Source organism: Limulus polyphemus, unplaced genomic scaffold (assembly GCF_000517525.1).
Source record: "Limulus polyphemus unplaced genomic scaffold, Limulus_polyphemus-2.1.2 Scaffold348, whole genome shotgun sequence".
Taxonomy (NCBI): Eukaryota; Metazoa; Arthropoda; class Merostomata; order Xiphosura; family Limulidae; genus Limulus; species Limulus polyphemus.
The window spans coordinates 79110-94943 of NW_013665958.1; the positions used below are offsets into that span (position 1 = coordinate 79110).

Consider the following 15834-nt stretch of genomic DNA (forward strand, 5'->3'; position numbering starts at 1 on the left):
CCATTTAAGCCGTCTCCAGCCATAATTATATACTTGTGTTTTGTTTGTTTGCATATATTTCTTAAGTTTCTTTATTAGTCTTAATAAAATTACTTAGATTTATAATAATTCTGGTTTCATATAAAGTTTGTTAAAAATGTAAATAATAATTATTTTATTACATATGTATGCAGATATTAAAGAATATAACGTTACCTTTACTTTATACTTATAGCATAACAAATGATGATAGGTGCACTAGTTGATACCACATATATATCTTTTATTTTCCTGTGGTAGAAAGCCAAACTATACTCCCCTATGTGGTTGACTCGCAATGTTTCTTTAATGGCAACTATCCTTGTTAATACCCTGAAATCCAGATAATTGTTGTCATTTCGCAAAATATTATGACTGTTGAATTATTGAAAGAATTGTAAACTTGAACGGTACATTATGTACACGAGAACAAAGTAGCCAGGTCAGTGATCCCTTAGAGTTCAGGTATAGCGGACCTTAATTTTGAACAACTGACCAGAGAGAAGGCAGTTACTCGGCAGCACCCACCACCACATAGGCTTTGCGTGGCTCTTGGAACCGAAAAGCGGGATTGGCTGTCACTTTTGTAACGCACCCATGCTGAAAGCGTCTAGCATATTCAGTAGCATAGTGTCTCGCACCTTGGATCCTACAATGTGCATCCAGAATCTCTAACCTCTATAAGCTACGCTCGGCTCCACTATTAAGGATCTTGTATTTTTGTTTGCAGTGAGTTCATATACTTATTATCAGCAAATAATTAGTGTTTTTTTTATTATTATTTTCTTATATTTTCATAAAGCAAGAATTGCTCTACGTTTGGGGATCAGTTACTATTATTCTTTATTACCCTATCCTCGAGATGTTTTAACAAACAAAGCATTACTTTTAACCTGTAACACCTTGAGGCTGTTGGGACTCTATGGACCTGTATGTTCAAAGTAACGTGATGTTTTTTTTCCTCTATCCGATAATTGCAATGCCAAACGTATTTTCTGTTAGTTGATAACTTCCTTTTATATTACTTCCTTTCTTCGCAACGTTTCTTTTACTACAAAGGAGTGCTTCAACTGAAACGTCTTGTTCCAACTTTTCGTATATCTTATCTCAGAACTCTTGTGAAAAGGCTTTGTTGTAGATGCACGTGTGTAGGTTTGGCTTTTCGACTAGGAGGAACACTAAATTAGATCTCTTTCTCACCTTCCAAATGAGCTACCACCTGGTGGCCAAGGTGGGAGGTAAAAGATAACGGAATGGCTGACACGGTGTTTGAAAGGGATTTAAAAGAACATAAGACTATAGCGTCAACCGAGAAAGCATTTTACTTAACTAAGGAACAGAGAAAGACAGCAAAAGATGTTTGAAACAGGATGGGATACTTGTCGCACGTGATGAGAGAGAGTGAAGGGAGGATAAGATCGAAATACAAAGAGTATCCATTTAGGTAAACGGCATGCCTTAATGAGGTTTGGAAAAATAGGGAGATAGCTGTCCGAGTGAGGGTGGGCTTGTCAGGAATCAATACACGTACAGATAACTACTCAAAAGAGCCTGAGATCGGAACAAAACCAATGTCGAGTGTATTACTTTGTGCTATTTTTATTGTGTATGGTAGCGTCCGTAGGCAAAACGACTAACGTTGCTGTTACAGTTTTTGTTAAATGAATAAACACATACTGTATATGATTTTTTGTTCCATGCTATGCCTTATTTTCAAAACAACTATAGAATTAAGAATTTAAAGAAGATATAATAAGCAGAGGAAGAAAATTCATTCTTGACCAATGAACCTTGCAAAATAGGGTGGCTGATAGTTATTAGGTCGTAAGAACTAATTTCTAAATCCTATTTCGTGTGAATGTTATTTTAAGTTAATAGTAGCCCGAGACTTGGGCATTCAAAAACCCATACACATAGTAGCTCGACACGTGGGCATTCATTCACAAGCCCACACAAATAGAACTTCGAGGCTTGTGCATTCATAACCCCACACAAATAATAGCGCGAGGCTTGGGCATTCACAAGCTGACACAAATAGTAGTTCGGGGCATGAACACTGAAAAGACCACAAAAATAGTAGTTCGAGATGTGGGCATTAGCCTAAAAATCTAACTGCATTTATCATTAAACTAAAGTGTGTTAATGTTGGTTTTAAATACATTAAATGTTAAATAATTGGAGAGTTTCATAAACGTTTGTCATGAATTGTCGAAATTACTTAAATTTTTACACTCGATAACATATCTCTTCTATGGCTTCTTTTATAATTTATATGACTAAATGCTGTAATTCGGTAATTTATATGACTAAATGCTGTAATTCAGTAATTTTCGTACTAAAAACATGTTTCCATGTTAATATCATCACGTTCTACTAACTATAAAACTAGATTTTTATTTCAGGCTTATTCTGAAATCCTCTCCAGGTATGTATCTATAAAAGTCAGAAAGAAAGATATGACATGCTCAAAATGAAGTAGGAGAGATATTATTCAGTTATATGAGAAATTAAAGTTGGATTTCCGAAGATAGCAGAAAAATATTTATACAGAATATAATAATAAAGATGTTTCTTATATAGTTAGAAATAACGTATTGGTTCATGCCAATTGTTTACAACATTAACTTCTGAATATCAACGACTTTCTTATGAATATGTAATGTTCCCACATTTTTCGATCATTTAAACATCTTGGTTAAAGATCCTTCTGCAAACTCTGACAAAGCAAAAATATAGTATTTATAAATTGCGAATATTCTGTACGTGCGATCATATCTATTGCAAAATCTGTCATGAAATTTGGAGCTTGATTGGAATGTGAGGAATTCTATTGTTCCCATATTTAGTATCAAAAACATCTAATCATTTTTTTATTCGGACACGAACTGCTAATAAACAAAATATCGAAAGAAGAGTGATCGTGACTGAAGAACTTGGAAGAGGGACAAAGTTTTAAGTTACTTAAATGAATGCTCATCATCTTTTAAGTACGTAAAAACCTTGTTTGTTTTGTTGGCAGATTTTTCATTCAACATTCATCAGATATCATATACAGTTTCTCAATCACAGCAAATGAAATTGCAACAGCTTGTTATTCAACATTCATCAGATATCATATACAGTTTCTCAATCACAGCAACTGAAATTGCAACAGCTTGTTATTCAACATTCATCAGATATCATATACAGTTTCTCAATCACAGCAAATGAAATTGCAACAGCTTGTTATTCAACATTCATCAGATATCATATACAGTTTCTCAATCACAGCAAATGAAATTGCAACAGCTTGTTATTCAACATTCATCAGATATCCTATACAGTTTCTCAATCACAGCAAATGAAATTGCAACAGCTTGTTATATCTGTGGTAGCAAGTATTTGTTTCTCTTTTTAAATCCAGTTCCACATTTTCTTGTAAGCGGGAAGATTAAGAATAAACTGGAGATCTAAAAACCGTTGAAAATGCACGCACGACCTACATCAAACATAAACGTTTTCATACACATAACTACGAGGTCTGTTTATCATAATAATGGGATTTGTTCATTGAGAAAAACTCGTTTATGTTTACTTTGAAAACGTATATTACCGTGATTAAGAATATACATAGCAAGATTAACCTAGGATAAAGATATACTTCATTTGGTGCTTTATATCTGTCGTAAAGCAGGCCTGAGCGTTTAAACTGATAAAAAAGATTTTTCAACACAAAATACAGGCTTCACACTACATTAACTCACGTCAATTTATCCATCAAACTATCATATTTAATTTCTTATGGGGAAGCGAAATAAGAAAAAAACAACATGTTTTAGAAGTTGACAGCGAATTAATTTACCGTAAAATGTGAACAAAAGTTTGTATACAAAACTATCCACCACTCTTATGTAAGCCTATTTTTTATTCTAGGAAGGTAATAATGGACTTGGCGATAAAAGTGACTGACAGCAGTCTACTCTTGGTAAAAAGTGTCTCATAATGTCATCACGTTGAAATAGCTCCAGTACGGATTGGGATTTTTCACATCTCTCTTCCGTTTTGACAAGGATCTACCACATTAGCCTCCAAAACCCATAATTAAGATTGCGTTTCTAAAGCTATCCCTCTAGTTGAATAGCTACAAATGCCTATAATTTTGTATCAGTGTTTGTCTAGTGGCGTTGTTATAGAAGTATTTTTCCTGGAGTTAGGATCGCTATTTCAACAAACACAACATTTCATTTTATTTTTTGTGTAAATGAATTTGGTTGTATATGTCTAGCTATGTTTGCAAAGCAGGAACTAAACCAACGCCTCCTAGAAAACGAAGCTATAATCTTCAGGTCGGCATACTCAGTCATGAAGAAGCTCGTGTCTTCTAGTATAGCAGCGGGTACAGTCACTAGCTGTGTCGGTGACCGTCCATAATAACAGGCCGGGAAGACTTTCCGAGAATTGTCGAGTAGTCAGTTCATTTTGTCCCCTACCCAAACATGGTAACACTCTAGTCAATGCTCACTTTTTGTTACAAGTCATCGTTATAAAGGCGCCTCCTTCCAAATGACGCTACAGATATATACAGCTAACTATAAATGACCACCACATCCGAAAAAACATTTTTCACGCTTCAAGGCTTTCAATATATTCAATAGAAGATGACATCTACTTGGGAGGTACATCATGCATAAAGTAACACATTCATACATATGCAACTTACACATAGTTGAAAACATTATAATATAACACAGTTGGATGATTCTTGTATGACCTAATACATAATTCTTTTTCAACGATAATTTAGTTAATGCAAATAAAGTCCTGCAGTTTTATAGCCTCATTCCATTTTCTGGTGATTAATGCAAATACATACTTCTCAAACACACTTCTTTGGATACTTTTCTTTATACTTTTTATTGCTAACGTAATTAGATTAGATAGCAGCCACAGTTAAGAAAGAAAGGGGAAAAAAGTATTTCTAATGATATGATTGTAAATACTGAGTATTGAAGAATATTGGGTATACAAAGCTTCTATATTACGATATTTGCTATATACGATACACTAAGCTCATAGGATAAAATAGTACGGATTCAGTATAAAAGCTCATTTTTCAACAATTAAAGCTTAAATATAAGTTGACAGTACTATTTAATTCGTAAACTTGAAAAGTGTTTTATATAAAGTGTTTAAATAAAATAGAATTAATTGTTGATATTTATTCCCATTATGTTTTTTTGGGGGTATCACAAACAATTTAAAGGATTTAGAACACTTTCCATATTTTTTACATAGCGATTTTTAATGATATAAACAGGAAACGTCTACGATATTGACAGTAAGTGCCCAAAAGTTCCCTTCGTTTTGATAATGAACAACGGATACAAACATGCTCATCGTGAATTTATATTGATACAAAATGTGAATCAGAGTTACACTTGGAAAGTTTCGCAATACAATTTTATCTTGACTTAAAAAGACGTACTTTCGTAAAGCGTTCACACTTAAATGTTTATTAACATTAAACTAATATCTTAGTAAGTAATATTGTTGCTGGGTCATAAAAATTTTTCTTATACTCATTCTTTCATTCATGTTCATTCCGATCATATCAATAATTTGAACACGTTTGGGTACAAAAGTCTGTTAAACTTTAAAAATACTTTCATTGTGTTATGTTGAAAATAGCATTGTACGTTTTTAAGACTAACTGTTCATTAATTAGTGACATTGAACAAACCACAAAGATAATTTGAGAAATCTATTATTTGTAAGTGAAGTGTGATATGATAATCCCACATTAATGAAAGTGAAGGATAATAGTTCTTTAAAATAAATGTGTGACGTTCAAACAAACGCGATTTGTAAAATGTTTTAATTTGCAACCAACATAAGTACCGATATCAAATTAACATCTTCCACACGAGCTAGCCCAGCATCTTTTTAGTCCTGAACGTAGGTAGGTGAACATGGGGGGTCATTTTGGAAACTGGTGATGTAGTGATGTTTATATAGATCTCAATGAATGAAGCAGCTCAGCACAACTTCTAAAACGAAAACAAATTAAATAATCACATTCCCAACTACATCTACAACATTTCAAGCATGTTTCATTGCTACATCGTTCTACTTTACACTTACAAGTTAACTTCTCCATGTTGGTTCTCATGGTTTCTGGTCTTCTTTCAAAACAACACAAACCTTTCCGGAAAGACTCTTTCTTTTTCTTTTTTATCCACATCAAGATGCCGGGCAGGATTGTGTGGCACGTGTTAAATAGAAAACAACAACAACAGAAGGCTATTAGAAGTGTTTAATGTCAATTATCTTTTCAGTGGATGGTCAGTAATGCAAAAGTATTTTTTAAATACAAACAAACCTTGTAATAAGGCAAGTAGTGTGCATGGGCTGTCGTAAAACGTAGCATTACTTTAATTCAGGTAGTAATTAAAGAATTAGCTGTAAGTACAGCTGTTTTATCTTTCTAAAAATATTAAATAATTATCTAGTACATCACGGACGTTTCATTACTTTAGTATGGACTTTTATGAAAAAAACACGTTTTTTTTGTGTGTTTTTTTAACATCAGAATAAACATTACTAATGATAATACTTTTTCTTATGCCTATATTTGGTAATGTAGAAGCGAATATTTTGGGTAATCTTGGATTTACATTAGGAATAATGAAATTTCTACTTTGCATTTTTATCTAGTTAAATAAATATTTTTATTTCTGCTGTTAAACTCTAGTCATTTAATTACCAGGTTAAATAGAGTATAAAAGAATTTACCACTTGTTTCAACATAGTTAAGTTTATAGCAGTATGTGATAACTGCTAAAAGCTGTCCCTTCTCTTTATCCTGGGGTCCCGCATGACCAGCTAGTTAAGGCGCTTGATTCGCAATCTGCGGGTCGCGGTATCGAATCCCCATCCCACAAAACATGCTCGCCCTTTCAGCCGTATGTGCCTTATAATATGACGGTCAATCCCACTATTCGTTGGTAAAAGAATAGCCCAAGAGTTGGCGGTGGGTGGTGATGACTAGCTGCCTTCCCTCTAGTCTTACACAGCTAAATTAGGGATGGCTAGCGCAGACAGCCCTCGTGTAGCTTTGCACGAAATTCAAAACAAACAAACAAATTAAATTAAATTATGCAGACACATGAAGATTACATAACTATTACATAATATGCACCTCATGCCGACAACTGAAGGTTACATAAGTGTTACATAATAAGCAACATAGGGCGCTGCTTTCTTAGGGAAGAGGTGACATCATAGTTCAACAAAGTGGCAACAGAGGGCTAGAACTTGTCATGTTGCCATGACATTTGATGACAGAAGTTGTTTGCTGCCAGGAAGCATGTCATGTGACATAATAGTTTGAGTGTAACACAACAGAAAGCATGTAGCTAGGAATCATAGTTCCACAAAGTGGCACCAGAGGGCGTTTTGAAATGATAAGCATATAGATAGATTGCAAATGAACCACGGGAGGAAGATGTAGGTCAAAGTGTCATCAACTCTATAGTAACAATCAAATCTTTAAGTTTTATCAATAAATGTTTAAGTATATGTCATACTTGTTAAGTCTGTGATTTTACTTACAAATATTAATTATAGCATATTAGGCTATGATGAAATTTGAGTTTTATTTCAGAAATATAAATGGAGACTTGTATTTGTTGTTCAAACATACTTGCTAGAAATTGATATTCATGGGGTGTAATTTATCTTAAAAGACTAAGCTACACATGTTATTATCTGAAATTTGATCTTTAGTCTGAACAGTGATTTGTAATTGACAGTTTGTATAATTTTTAAGTGAAAAGATGAAACATGCTACAAAATATTGTTTCAAAATCTATGAAGAAAACATCTGTTTTGAAATAGTCAATAAACAAGTTTTTATGAGCTTAAAAACTGAAATCTCACATTAATCATGCAGCATGAACAAATACTACTGCTGGTGTTACAAAATAATCATGTTTGACTATAATGCATATGTTTGAATCCTCTATTCATATATTTATGTAGTGACATGTCTTTAATATGATGTATTAAAATGTCTCGTGATAAATACAGTGTTTGTTTTTACATAGATTACACAAATGAAAAATATAAACTCTAACTGAAATAGTAATATGAACATAATGTACAAAACTTGTACGAAAACTTATTCAGTATTTTATTATGTTAAGATGTTTATAGTATATATCAGTGTGTCTTGGAGTTTTGTTAATAAATGTTTCAAGTATGCCTGTCAAGTCTTTGATTTTACATTGTTTTGTAATGATAAACATTAAATGTCTTGGATTTATAAAACATGAAATAATAATCACTTGATTTCTAATTAAAAGCCTTTTTTCATTTGTGAAAAATGCAGTTGATACTTTGGTGAGCTATTCAGATTAAATTTAAAGTGTAATAGATTTTCTGATTTGTCAACATATATTTAATATATACGTTTCAATAATTATAAAGTGACATGACATACCTATCATTACAAACTAGAAATACCATATTTTACGAAAAAAAGCGTATGTCTGGGTGTTAGAACATTTTTTAATTCCAGACCTTTCAATGCTACTGACCTTTTATTCTGCCAGTTTTAAGAGGGGACTGGTTGTTTGGCCACATGATGACCTCTCCTGTCAATACACTCCATGACCCATCTTGTGATAAACCGTTTGACTGTCAGCAGTCTTGAAGATAAAAAACATAGATATGCTGCTTGGGGTTGTAGTCTTAGGCAAATATGTGAGCAATAGGATTGAAAGAGTGGCCTATCTATATTAAGAGTTTGTTTTTTGAAATGGGAAGAATATTACTTGTCAAGTGTATATACATAAAGTTCCAAACCAGCAAGAAGCAGGCTCTAGTTAAAGATTTGTGAAACATCTACAGAAAGGTAAGAATAGTATTGGTTAAACATATCTATTTACATAGATCCTTTAAACTTTAGAAGAACAAATCAACTTATAAAGCTAAATATGAAAGTATTGTATATTCTTTAGAGATTCAAATAATTATTTTTTTCAAGCCAAAATATGCTATATAATATACTAATTATATAAATGAATTAGCAATAAGTGTTTTGCATATAAAACATCAGAAAATGCAAAAAGTATGTTATGCAAGTTAAATATAAAAGTTAAAACTGAAGAATTAATGAATTAGTGAAGAGTTATATACACAAAACAATAGATAATTGTAAAAGTATGTAGGGTAAAATATTGGCTATAATATCTGCCCCCCTCAAATAATGGATAAATTAAGATAGTATGTGTGATAAAAACTATACGAAACAGTGTCATAATAGTTGTCTCGTGAAGATAATGGTTTTACTTGTAACCTTTTAGGACATATAATTAAATCTAAACTAAAATGCTGATGACGTAATCACACGTTGAGACACCTTACAATGAGATCGTCATCCTATCGAACTATCCATTTATAGAAACACCATTCACCCTAGCAGCACTAACCTTAGTAACACAATTTGCTAAGTAATACCATCTGTCTACAGAATCTTAATAACACAATCCACCTAGTAACACCATCTGCCTTTGTAAAACACACAATATACATAATAAGACCATCCACCTATAGAACATTATTAGCACCATCAGCCTATAGAACCTTAGTATCACTGTCCCTCTGTAGTAACACTATCCACCTATAGAAACACTATTCACCTATAGAACATTATTAAAACCATCAGCTTACAGAACCTTAGTATCACTGTCCACCTCTAGTAACACCATCCACCTATAGAAACACCATCTGCCTTTGTAAAATGTACACAATTTTATACGTAAGTAAAAACTATAAAGTTGATAAGATTAAGATAGTAGATTTAATGTTTTACTCATAAAGAGAAACTGTAATTGTGATAAAAAAACTTTTCAGTATTGATACTTGTAAAGACAATGTTATGAAAATTAGATTAAATTATCAATTTCAAGACTTTGATTATTACTATAGAGTTGATGACACATTGACCTACATCCGCCTCTGGTGGTTTGTTCACGAACTATCTGCACACTCATCATACCAACGCGCTCTCTGGTGCTACTTCGTAGAACTATAGCTCCTAGCCACACGCTCTCTGTTGAGTAACACTCGTACTATAATGTCACGTGGCATCTCCTGGCAATGTGCTCTCTGGTAGCCGACAACTTCCATCAAGTGTCATGGTGGCATGACAACTTCCGGCACTCTTTTGCCACCTGGTTGAACTATGATGTTAGCTCTTCCATAAGACAGCAGCGCCCTCTGGTGCCTATTATGTAACAGTTATGTAACATTCAGATGTTGACATAAAGAGTATATTATATAATAGTTATGTAATATTCAGGTGTCGGCATAACTGGCACATTTCGTACTAGTTTTGTAACCCTCTGGCGTCATCCTTTGATCTCAACTCACCTGGTGACCCCTCCCTTGAGGTGGCTTTCTTTGGCTGCTGAATAGGTACCATAACTACTGATCCATATATATAGCCTAATAATGTCCCCACTGGCACAGAGGTATGTCTGCGGACTTACAACGCTAGAAACCGGTTTCGATACCCGTGGTGGGCAGTGCACAGATAGCCCATTCTGTAGCTTTGTGTTTAATTACAAACAAACAAGTCTAACAAATTTGTGTCGGATTTACATATTAGTTCAAAAGAGTGGCAAAGATTTTAATGTACAATTTTATAAATATCAACTAGTATTTTTATATATTTCAAATTGTGCAGTTGTTATTGAATTCTGATTAACCAATCAGAGTTGATATGCTAAACAATTTCAGTACATACTGGAAGTCATGGTTCAAGTGATATACTCAACATTTTCTATATAATTAGAATACAGTCAACACAGACACGTTTTTGTTGCAGAGCTTGATACTTTCAAGCACTGAAGTGACCATTAGCATTTGTCTTAAAGAAGCTAGGCTATTACACTTTCATTACTAGGCATATGTGTTTAATTATGATTGCTATAGGTAGCTTGCTTTGATCAGAAGTTGATATTAATACAATTCACTATCATAGCAAGCGGTTAAGAATCTCTCTCCCTCTCTCTCTCTCTATATATATATAAGATACAAATCTATCTGGAATCTTTCTTTTAATATATATCGCCATTTCTTAAGAATTTGAATACGGAACATATAAACTTGAGAATGTTTGTAAATAAGGCCATTTATTAAGTATGTTTAGCGTTACTAAATTTGTAGTGTTACGGAAATATTAAGAACACCAGTTGCACTGGTGCTATCCGCTGTTACAATAGCTTTTCAGATATGTTTCAATGCTCTTGCCAAGTTTGTTTTTGTCCTAAGTGTATATTATATGCTACTATATATAAATATGCATGGATGTTTTCATAACTGAATGGAACTCGTCCTTTTTTGATAAAGATTTTTTTCGGAATAAAATACCGTTAGTTTAATTGTATTGTTTTATATGAACTATATAAAGAAATTGCTTAATTGTACCAAAGTTTCGAGAAACAAACAAATCTCTTTATATCGTAAGTATATTAGTATATGTCTTTCTGTCCATACTTGAAATTATTATTATTTTCATAAGAATGAATTTTTTGGAAAAGGAAACATTATTTTCAAACTATTTTCGTCATTATTCGATTAGTCTTTTTTTTTCTCCTTTTTTTTCACATGGTTGTAAATATTATGCAAAGATATATGTAACATAAAAATTTATGTTTTAAAATTTATTTTAAGTGGCGACTCTTTAAAAATAACTTTGTTTTCTCTTTTTCTCAGCTCCTAACCCTGAACCGTTCCATCTAGTTGAACTAATAAGATAGTTTTTTCTACTTCGGTGAAGAAAAGTAACTCTCATTTGCAACGAAATGTCAATTTTAACTTTTCAAGGACAAAGCTAACATAATAGCAAAAGGAAAGTCAGTAACCACATTTAGCTTTATTCCCCATTGAATTCGTAATGAGGTTTGTGGGAAGGAAAAACAACAACATGAAATAACTATTAAGAATTCTTATATACATAGTGTCTGTCCCAAAAGGAGCCTCACTTCGTATTTCCGTGATGTTTATTATAGTGTTATTGTAGTTCCAGTTAAGGTCCCTTGCACAAACACTTTCAGCCTTCTGTTGATTCTTTAACACTCATATTATTTGCTGTTAATTTGCTACAACTCATGCTTTATAACTCTTCACTACAACTTTTAGTTTTAAAGAAAAATATCAAATCATGCTTGGGTGAAGTGACTTTTAGGAACATTATATACACTATTAAAATAAACTCAAAATAATGAAAATTTGTTAATGCAAATGTTTATGAGTAGTTTACTCTTGTATAAAATTAGATTGGAAAGAATATAAACAATATAAAGATTATTTATCACTATATTACTGGATGTTAAAACATCTTAATAATGAAGTCCTATATGCAGTCTTTAGTTATTATATTTTATAAACATATCTCCATAATAAAAGCCTATACGTAGCCTTTAGATATAATATTTTGATAAAACATCTTAATAATGAAATCCTATGTAGTATTTAGTTATTTTATTTTGTAAACGTTTGTATAAAATGAAATCATGTGCAGTCATTAGTTTTTTGAAACTTGTAAACAAATAAACATTATGAAGTCTTATGTAGTCTTTAGTTATTTTATTTTGCTACATTACATGATTGACCTATAAGCTCTGGTAACCGTAACAAGGGTAGCAACAATTTATTGAATATATAATAGCATGTCTAAAATGGTATCTTGTGATTAATTTCTTATTCTTGCAATAGCATTACTCCAAAAATCAACATTCTGTTTTGTAAGGATACAAGGGAGACTTATGCAGTCATAAAGGCAACAACTCTCCGCCATATTTAGTTTTTTAAATAAGAACAAGATGCAACGATTTGTTTCAGAAGTCAATTCTCACTAGCAAATTTATATGTAAGTGCTATTCATACGCTTTCTTTAAGTTTAGTTGAGTTTGGATTGGTTGAATAATAGTACCGACAGAGTGTGAAGCTGAAAAGTGAAATATTATTATTCTTATATGCTGAATCAATTCATGAAGAAACGCGAAAAACTTTTACACTGTTGAACATTGTTGACGCTTTTATTTTTCAAAATATAAAACCATTTTTATATTTAAAGTAATAATGCTGTGAACATAATTTGCATTTTTTATTTTCCGAAGCGAAAGTAAACCATTGGAGCCCATATCATCCACGATTAATTAAGATACGTGTATGAACCTAATGCTTATATATGGGTTTTTAGCTTAAGCTTGATGACAGAACATGTTAAACACGAGATTACAGTCATTAAAAGATTTAAACCAAAAGGTTTGAAAACTTGATTATAAATAAATTATATGGATTACATTATACCCTCTGTTAACTGGCGTAGTAATTGAATTCGCAAGAGATTTTAATATTTGTTTAAGTAAATATGGTAGTAAGTTTATCTTATGGTAATAAGTTTTCGATCTTTTGACGTAGAGCTTTTTTATAGATACGTATCTTAAACTTTTATCTTTTTTAAAGTAAATTTGAAAATAAAATTGTGAGACCATCAAACTCTTTTATAAGAAACCAGTTAAAGTTTAAGGACTTGAATGAATTGAATATATGTAAAGTAATTCAGAATGTATCAGAGTGAACACATCGAAATATTCAGATGACATATGTGAGTAATATTATTTCAGCTTATACTAATCAATAAACTAATTTCAATAAACTAGAAAACATTTACTCGTAACCCCTACTCTTTATGTTTGTACAGCCTCAATTAATTTATGGCAAATGTTAAGACAGAGTTCAGATAATTTTATCATATTTTACTGAGAGGAAGTTTTTACATACAGATAGTCTGGACAGGTAGATGATTATATAAAAATAATCTGGACAGGTATATGTTTATATACAAATAATTTGGACAGGTAGATGTTTATATACAGATAGTTTTGTCTGTATCAACTTTTTCCAAAACTTTGGAAGTTACGATAATGAATATCTTGGTTATTCAAACTAGAAAATTGGTGTCTTTTAGAAGTGGATGAAGCCTTCTTTTGTTATTTTATCATTATATTCACAAACAACCACTTCTCGATATTATAGCTGCATATATTCCTATATTAAAACTTTTAAATCAATTAAAGTATCTAACTAGGAGTACACATATAAAAATCTACTTGTTCGTTATTTTGATAAACATTGATCCAACATCTTTACTTGCCATCGATAAGCCTTTTTACCCCCTCTCATGTGTCCCCTGGAGCCAAGTATGTATTCAGTCTTCAGTATGTAGTTTGGAGGTAACATTTATATAATCTAATGTATTGTTCTCGTTCCGTAGATTTAAGTTAACATTTAACTAACCTTCAGCATTTACGTAGGCACATTTTCTATATATCATTTGGATGTTAACCTTTTTGAAAATCTACAACAAACTTAACAACTATGTTAGAAAGTTATGCCAGGCTATTATTCATACATAGCCCAACCATCTGCATCCTCAAACACTAAAGCATGCATCCAATTATTTTCCTCGTCTACTTGTTAGAAGCGCTATTCACTGCTCTATTAATCTACCAGATCAATCACTTATCTTTGCACCAAATTATTTAGTTTTATTCATCGATTTTTCATCCATTTGTTAAACTCAAAATCACAAAATCTACCTCCAGTGTTTGAGAAGAACAGACCTGTGAAAAGTATTGGCTCAGCTACCATGCAGGGGAGAACTACAAGTACCTCATGTTGTTGACCATCACTGGAATCCAACTAAGTGTTATCTTGTTATATCTTTGATCATTAGTCAATAAAGTACACTATTTGATCCGACAACGTTTATCTCATGCTTATGAGAAAGAAACTCTGTTTATCATTGACCCTTACTAAGATCTTAAGCCAATAACAACATCACATTCTCCTAGGGCATGTTCAAGTAGGCTTGACTTAATGGAGATCTTAGGATAGCATGTTTATTAATTCGCGCAAATAGGTTTCTTTTAGTAGAACCAATGTAAGTAACATTGTTAACAGCAAGGACAAGTAAACTTATAACTACAAATAATGATTGTAAAATCGGAATCTGGTTATTAAATCTAATGAGAAACCGTAGGCGACAGTTAGGTTTAAACACTGCAAATACACCCTTCAAAGGACATTTTTCAAAGGGTTATTAATGTAGGGTATACTGATGACAATAAAATATTTTGAAACTTCAGTTGTACACGTTATACTACAATTCGCTTATTTAAATATTTACGAAGTATTTTACCTATTACAAAAGTTGAAAAATCCTTTTTTAACAATAATTTCTCGATGTTATTGAATTTTCCCTGCACTACCTCATATGTGCTAAAAATTTACATGCACGAAGAAACAATATTATGACTAAATTTCCCATAAAAATATTTGAAATTAATCCTATAAATACTTTCTTGTGATATATACATTTTGCATTCAATTTCCCCATTATTATTACTAATTGAAGTGTCCAAAAAAGAAAGTTTATGCCCCTGCTGATGTTCCACAGTGACTTTCATTCTTCTATTTCTACTATTCAAATAGTGAAGAAATTGGGAAGTTTGTTCTGAGTTCTTGAATGGTGAAAGTGTCATCAACATATCTCCGATAATAGAGGTTTTTAAAACTGTTGTGAAAAAATTTTTAACCATTGTCTTTCATGAAAACACAGAAATAAATCGGCTAAAGACGACGCCAATTTCGATCCCATAGTAACGCCATGAGCTTTACACCCAAAAGAAAATGAAGTTTTTAGTAGAAAAGTTCGTTAACTCCAAAAACACCGAATCTGGAATATTCACATCGTTGGAATTA

The 15834-nt window shown here is 32.1% G+C and overlaps 1 long non-coding RNA gene across 1 annotated transcript in view; it reads left to right on the top strand.

Annotated features, from left to right (window-relative positions):
- LOC111085361 overlaps positions 1-12413 on the top strand; it is a 19519-nt gene extending 7106 nt beyond the window's left edge. Inside the window, exon 3 of the long non-coding RNA XR_002610211.1 lies at positions 11779-12413. This is a non-coding gene — a long non-coding RNA (uncharacterized LOC111085361). The remainder of the gene's footprint in view (positions 1-11778) is intronic.
- Positions 12414-15834: the final 3421 nt, after the last annotated feature.